Raw genomic sequence first — 7,930 nt, 5'->3', positions numbered from 1 at the left:
TCAACACAGGCCTAAAATAGGCTGACAATGCTCAACATCAGTGCAAAATAAACTAAGAAGGTCTGAAATTATACAAACTACAGGAATAACCAGGAATTAATCACGATAATTTACGTAAATTTGCGAAAACTGCTTCTGAAACACCCGGCTGATACAAGCGCCGCGCAAGAGAGGGCGCCACCACCGCATCGAGTATTTTGTAGGAAAGTGGCGAGCGCTGAGTTGTCAAGAAAGGAAACACAAGCAATCGCGTTGCGTGCCCATCGCTGACTCTCCTCGCTCGGCAGTGGCGCCACGAGCAAAATAGTTTTTTTTTTTCTAATTAAGTCATCATGTAGCAGCAACCGTAAGTTCCGACCTTTTTCAGGTCCGAACAATGCCTCTAGTGCAGATCGCTGAAAACGAAACTGCGTGTCCGTGGCATCCGAAGTTTTTCGCGACGTGCCAGTACAAGATCTCGGAGGCATGGTATTTTTCCGAAAAATTTGCAAACCTGCTACACCAGGTGGAGCTTAGTTCGCTCCTGTCGCTGCGCTGTCACCCCCAAAACATGGTGCGTGTCTCGTGAATCGTCACCGCGCATGCGCAGACTACAGGCAGAACAACACGTACGCATTGCTACAGCGGACTGCAGCTCTGCGTAAGCTGCCCGAGAGCGCGCTGTGCGCGCTCTGGAGGCTGCGCATGCGCAGACGCCGCAATCGCGTCAATACGCGCTGGGTAAACGAATGTTGGCCGCAATCCGCACAGCTGATGTCGGTCTTGACACCGCGCGCATCAAGCCGCGTGTTGCGTTCCGCTCCCAAGGACTCTGTCGGGACGGACGCGCTCGCGCCCCAGTGGCGAGTGCTCAGGTGAAGGGTGACTAATGGGACTCGCAGCTATATGGAACGCGTTTGTTCTGGGAGCTGACCCTGGCGTTCATGAGCAACTTCGCGGAAGGCCACTGGACGGGTCAACTTTCCAAAACGCAGTGCTGGCGCTCTTCGACGCGAGGGGAGAGCCGGTCTTGAGCTTGCTGACAGGAGCTACTCTGACTCATTGACTTCTTTCGTACCGCTGGTCACCCCTTCCTTTGGGGAATCGACCGGAACGGGTAGAGTGAGAGGTGGAGAAAAGCGGGGGACGAGAGTGAAGACGGGTGGCAGTGAGCCGTGTCTCCAACTGGGAGACAGAAATAAGTCCCTTATTCTTCCTCCAACAATCACTATATAAGACGGGGAGCACAGGCCACAGAATGCGGGCTCCCGAACGGCTGGGTCGATTGAAATTTTCTCAATGTTAATAAATCAGTTTTCCTAAGTTACTTCCTCGAAGTCATAACTTGACCAGCAACGCCTAATTTTGATCAACGCACCAGAACTCACGCATAACGCTGCACGCGCTTGGAGCCCTGCAGGTACGCAACTACGAAATTACTCAGTTCGGCAGCGGTGTGTTCCTTGGACGCAGCTAAACACGTCTCTTGCATATTTGCAGCGGATCGCTTGCGTGGAGTGCTACTAACACGAAGCAGCCCACCTACTATGATACCTCGTGGTCACCGGCCAGGGGGGAGGAAACAACAGGCATCGTTTGCACCACTGCGCCTGCGCCTGCCGTTGCCTGCCGATAAAAAGGACTCAGCGGGCCTTTGCCGAGCTCAGTTCGGCAGCGGTGTGTTCCTTGGACGCAGCCAAACCCGTCTCTTGCATATTTCCAGGTGAGAATACTGCTCTTTTCGTATTACCTGCTTCTTAAACACCGCTGCCGAACACAGCGTTTGAGTTTCTTGTTTTGGGTACCTGTGTGTTGTACATTGTGAACCATGTCTAAAGAAAGCCAAGAAATTGCGAAACAATTCGAGGAATTCCGCAGGGAACTTCGCCTTGAAATTCGTTCTCTTAAGGAGAACGTAAAGTATTGTTCGGACACAAGTGACAGCGTTTCTGAACTTCAGAGAGATAATAAGGAGCTCAAGCTAGCCATGAAGAAGCTCGTGGAAAAAATGTACAGCTTATTTATTTTTATTTATTTATTTCTTCATTTGTGCAACAATACAAGATTGTCATGGCGCTTGTGGCAAAAGGTGACGTTGAAAGAAACGTCACCTGACTAGGCCTTTAGCACCGTACACGCATTCACCGCACAGAATAATTGCGAGCGTGTGGTACATAATATACAAAAAAGTACTAGCACTAATAAATAAACAATAGAACTGACATGTAGACAATGGTGGAAATGCATAACACGGATATGTGAGTATAACTTAGTCCAAGATACATCACACACAGAAATAATACAGAAGCAATGTCAGGAAAAAACATAGCTACTGACCTCTCGACAGTAATGGCATTAACAGAACACAAATTACAACCAGTAAATAAAGGGAAAATGAGGTTATAAGAGTTCACGGGCATCACAATCAAGTAACAATCAAGTTGAGCACGAAAACCAGAGGCTGCGGGATAGGATTGACGAACTTGAGCCGTACCAGAGGTTGAACAATATTGAGGTCAAGGGTCTGCCTGATGGTTGTAATGAAACTACAGCTATCAAGGCTATTGGCATGAAATTGGTCGAAACCATTGATGACGTGGATGTTGATCTTTGTATTGTCAATGAAAATAATTACAAATTTTTTGTGGTGAAGACTTCAACATTGATATGTTGGGTGACAGTGCACTGCGATTCGACTTTGGTGTCATGGTGTCTTCTAATGTATGTGCACATGTGATTACTTTGCCAACTCGCGTTACACAGCAGTCGGCGACACTTCTTGATACATTTATAACGAACGTCGAATTATCGATTACAAAACACGGTGTTGTTTGTTGTGACCTCAGCGATCATATGGGAATATTTTTGTGTGCACTGAAGCAAACGAGTAATCGTCCATTACAGTGTGCCCGATACTATCAGTCAATAACTGATAACAGCCTTGAATGATTTCGTGCTGCTATACGGAATGCGTGATGGGATGACGTATACTGCGCAGTAGAAGCTAATACTGCATATGAAACATTTATTAGTAATTTTAAAGCATTATAATTTGAGCATTTCCCTGTGAAAAAAGGCATCACGTCGAACGAAAATTCGGAATCCCTGGATTAGCCCTTTCTTGCTTCATCGCATCAGTGATAAAGACCAGCTTTACAAAACATTTATCAAAACTAGAGACCTTTCAGCGCTATCGTAAAGAAGGCTCATAGAAATAAATTGAACAATGATATCAGAGCTGCTAAGACTCAGTACTATGCGGGCATTTTCCAGCGCGGCAGTGGCCGTAGCGACGCTCTCTGGCGGCAGCTATCCACTCTTCTACATCCTGGATGTAAAAGTGAAATACATGATAAAATGATTTGCAACGGAACTTAAACGGGCGGTCCTTCACTTGCTAATTCTTTCAATAACTCTGTCCATGCGCATTCCCAGTCCAGTGGTTAGTATAGACGCATTGAAATTTATTTCACCGAGTGACCATGGCAGCGTTTTTCTTTCTCCTGTTGAGAACCAAGAAGTTGCCGCCATATTTCGTAGCCTTAAAAACAACACTTCGTTGGATGGAGACGACACACAGATATTGCCTGTTAAACATGTTAGCGACGTAATTGCAGCCCCACTGAGACCCACATTTTTAACCTTTACCTTACGACGTCCGCTCTCCCTTTTCAAATGCAAGTCGCTAAGGTCCTCCCGGTCTTTAAGAAAGGTGATAAGAATAACGTTGCTAACTATAAGCCGATATCGCTGCTTCCTGCTTTTTTTCAAGGGCATAGAAAAAGCAATTTTAACGCTTCTATCCAATTCCATTGAGCGACATAACGTTATGACGCCATTCCAACACGGTTTCAAGAAAAAGAGGTCTACTGAAGCTGCGTTGCTGGCGCAGAAAGAATTCATTCTTCGAAACTTTGAAGAAAGACGCCCAGTATTAGCCCTTTTTATTAATTTTAAAGAAGCCTTCGATAGTTTAAATCATAAAATACTTCTTGCCAAACTTGAAAGCTATGGGATTCGAGGACGTGCCGCTGAACTCGTGAACTCTTATCTGTCGCATCGACGTCAATACGTTAATGCTAATGGGCACTCATCAGAAACGCTAGGTCTTACCTTAGGTGTGCCGCAGAGAAGTATACTGGGGCCTTTCCTTTTTTTGTATATTAACGACACTGTCAATATTCATGATAACTCATTTTATGTTAGATATGCGGATGACACCAGTGTATTTTTCAGCGGTAAAAATCCTGGTGAACTGATAAGAAAAGCTAACGAAATGCTTGCCACACTGGAAGGCTGGTCGAAACTAAATGAACTAAAATTAATGCAGCTAAAACGAAAGCTATCATTTTCCGTCCTAAGGGTAAAACTGCATCATTTTGTGTATATTTGACTTATAGCTCCAAAAACATAGAAATTGTAGCAGCATATAAAACCCTTGGTGTTTGGTTTACGGAAAAGCTGCTGTGGGAGGTGCATGTCAACCACGTGTGTTTAGCTGTCTCGCGTTTTGTTGGTCTCTTATACCGCAATAACTGCCTTCTTCCAACTAATAACACATTGTGGCTTTTCAAATCTTTGTTTATGTCCAGAGTGAGAGGAGGAGGAGAAGGAAATCGGAAGGACAGGGAGGTTGTCCAGTTCTCAGACCGGCTGGCTACCCTGTGCTGGGCAAAGGGGAAGGCGGAGTGAAAGGCGATAGAAAAGGTATGTTACAAAAAAGAAGAAAAAAAACAATAATACGATAAACGACACTGCTTAAAGTCTGTTTATGAGACTAGTTGTGCGCAAAAAGCGGAACAACGCTTTCAAAGCTTTCCGTGCCGAGGACGGTTTCGGCCAGTGTCGTAAAATCGTTTCCTCCGACACTGGACGATTGTCAAGTCTATCCAACACTTTGGACCGTTCTTCTCTTGGTGTACTGAAGCGAGGACACTCACAGAGAAGATGGGCGATTGTCTCCTCGCAGTTATCAGATGTCGGGCTGCTGGCCATTCCAATTCGAAATGAGTGAATTATTGCCAACTTGTGTGGGGCAATGGCACGCACACAGCCTTAAAGAAGCTCTACGTCCTACGAAAGAAAGCTTTACGCATCATTTATACCTTAGCCAGAGATCATCCTTGTGCACAGCTCTTCCAAGCTGCCGATATCCCAGCGGTTTTTAATACGTATAACTAACGCCTTGTTCTTAGGTATAAATATGATATAAAGTACAATATTCGAATGCTTGCAGATTTGGCAGAGTTAGCCGAATACTCTTCTTCGTATCCCTTACGGCTCATGAGAAAGTACGAAACAAGAACACCGCGCACAAATTACGGGGCCCAGATGCTAAGAATAACTTTGCCCTCTGTGTTAAATCTTTTATCGCAAGATTATTTTGATACTTTTTGTTGCAGGCCTGCGCTTCGTGCTTTTTTCGTGAGCAGATATCTAAAATGTCAGTTTCGTACTTATCTTTGATGGGTTTTTCTTTCTTTTTTTCTTGCTGAATTGCGTGTACCTGTTGCGTTCTTTTTAGTGACTGCAAGAATAATGTATGCTCTCTGTGTGTTTATAATTATGCACGCCAGTTTTTTATATACCGTCTCTGCATGATGAACTGTAATCGGGTGGGAAGCCTAGCCAACCTCACAAGAGCTTTTTCTTCCCATGCCCTCTACTTCCTGAAGTGGTAAATTGATTGATTGATTGATTGATTGATTGATTGATTGATTGATTGATTGATTTATTTATTTATTTGTTTATTGTATACATTTTCGCGCACAGTTTTCATCCCTGCCTACAAGACAAGCGCACTCACAAATATACAAGCAGTTCATTTACAAGCACTATATATAGATATTTAGACATAATAAATCACTACATCAGATCGACTGGCTCGTGGTGCGTATCGTAGCTATGCACGGCGCACTTTCGTACTTCAGTGCGAAATCGCTGTGTCCAGCACTAGTGTCGCTGTCGTCGATCGTGTGCTCTTCACCGTAAACATGATTGAAGAGCCTTTCTCTTTTTATCAAGTTCGCTTTTCGGAAGTGCCTGTCGAGCTCGAGCATCTTTTTGAAGCCGCGCTGCAGGCGGTACATTTTTGAGACCCGCAAGTGCACCGCGAGAGCTCTGCACGTGCACGCAAGCGAGCGGCATCGCGTTGGAGAGAACGGAAAACACGCGGTGTTTGCCCCCAGTTTCTATTTTCATGCCAGAGATGGCGCTGCATGTGAAGAGTAGCAGCGCCACTAAGTGATGCTTTCGGGGCCTATAGTCATAAGCGAAGATCGACAGGAACGCCGAAACGCTTCGTGCCTTTCTTACAACTCTGTTGTCTTTGATCTATCGCTGTGTGAGCCACGTACTTTCGGAACTCGTAGTCGCTATCGATGCTCATATCGCAGCGACCGCGATTTCGTGCGCGTCGGTTGCGGCAAACGGTAGTTCCGTTTTCAACCCGTGTGCGCCGGCAGCGCACGTACCTTCAAAACTAAGTCGTTTGTTGATTTCTATGATCGCATCTGCCGCGGTTTTGTCTGTAGCCTTTGCGGAAAGCAGCGTTGCTTGGACTGAGTGAGCGTTGGACGCACGTGCACTTTCGGATTTCTGTCAGTTTCCAGACATGTCGTGTCAAGAGCGCCCGAGGTTTCGTCCACAGCGGTTGTGGCAAATGGTAACCACAGTTTTGACAGTGTGTGCGCTGGCCGCGCGCATACTTACGAAGCTTGCAGCACGCTGCTTTCGGTCATCGCTCGACGTTTTGCTACCAAAGTTGGTATCACCCGCCGCGACGCGGAAAAGTGTTCGTAACATCCGAATTTTGTCCCATTGGACACAGTGGAATTCGGCTGCCGAATTTCACGAACTCGTATCAGCCGGTTTCATGTCACCGATATTCTACTGCACGTTTGCATCAACGCCTCCTAAATTGGTTTGCTTAATGCGATGAGTTCGCAAAAAAGCCTGAATCGGATTGCGTTGGATTTTTGTCAATGTGGCCAGATCACCCACAGAAATTTCGATTTCCGGGACATTTTTCTAGCAGCCATACAAACGTAAGAAATTGTCGGAATCCGTGAGTCTCCCGGAAAATCCGGGAGACTTGGCAGGTGCGTGGTTGATATTTATAATTCTGTGTTCTTTTATACTTTTATTACACTTGAATAGCGTGTAGCCCATTGTGTTTTTATTAGTCGTCTGTCATTAATGCAGTACGTGTCTTCGGGTTGCTTCAGCAACGCCTGCTCTGAAACGCATTTTTGCCTGCTCCAAAAGCTGCTCCAAAGCAACCTAAGCCAGTAGCATCACTGTAGCTGACAACGGTGGTTAAAGAGACCCACACCAAACCCTACTGCAAATTTTGGCATTGATGCCACTTACAAAGACGCCTCCTCCCCGAGAATATCTCTATGAAAGGACAGAGGGCACACAACCGCCATTCTTCAATTATGACTGTTATTGTACCGCGCAGGCATGCCATATTTTGTTTACGTAATCGCCGCCAGCCAATTTACACTGTGCTTCTCCATTTATAACGGTCAAGCCTGGTGGAGCCCATTGTGATCTTCTGAATGTTTTATTCACTTCATTGCTCTGTCGTATGTGTGGTATGATTGTCATGTCCTTGCAAATGACATTAACTACAAAGCCTACCTAATGTTCTCATCTGTGCAGGATCCGACTGCCATGTGCTCGTAAATGACAACAACTTTGAAGGCATTTTAATATTGCCCCTGCAGTCAGGAGCTCAATGGCAGCATACCCAGAGTTTCTGGGTATTGACGCAACATGCAAGTTACTTGACCTCAGGACGCCAGTATATGTCATACACACAGAAGATTCCAATGGATCAACCGAGGTTATGTGCGTTGAAATTTTAATGAGAGTAGATGAGAGCAGCATCATGTGGCTCATTCAGAAGTTCCAAGAACTGAATCCATCTTGGACCCACGAAGGGTAC

The sequence above is a fragment of the Rhipicephalus sanguineus genome, chromosome 3 (genome assembly GCF_013339695.2).
Source record: "Rhipicephalus sanguineus isolate Rsan-2018 chromosome 3, BIME_Rsan_1.4, whole genome shotgun sequence".
In the NCBI taxonomy this organism is placed as follows: Eukaryota; Metazoa; Arthropoda; class Arachnida; order Ixodida; family Ixodidae; genus Rhipicephalus; species Rhipicephalus sanguineus.
This window is presented reverse-complemented; position numbering follows the sequence as displayed.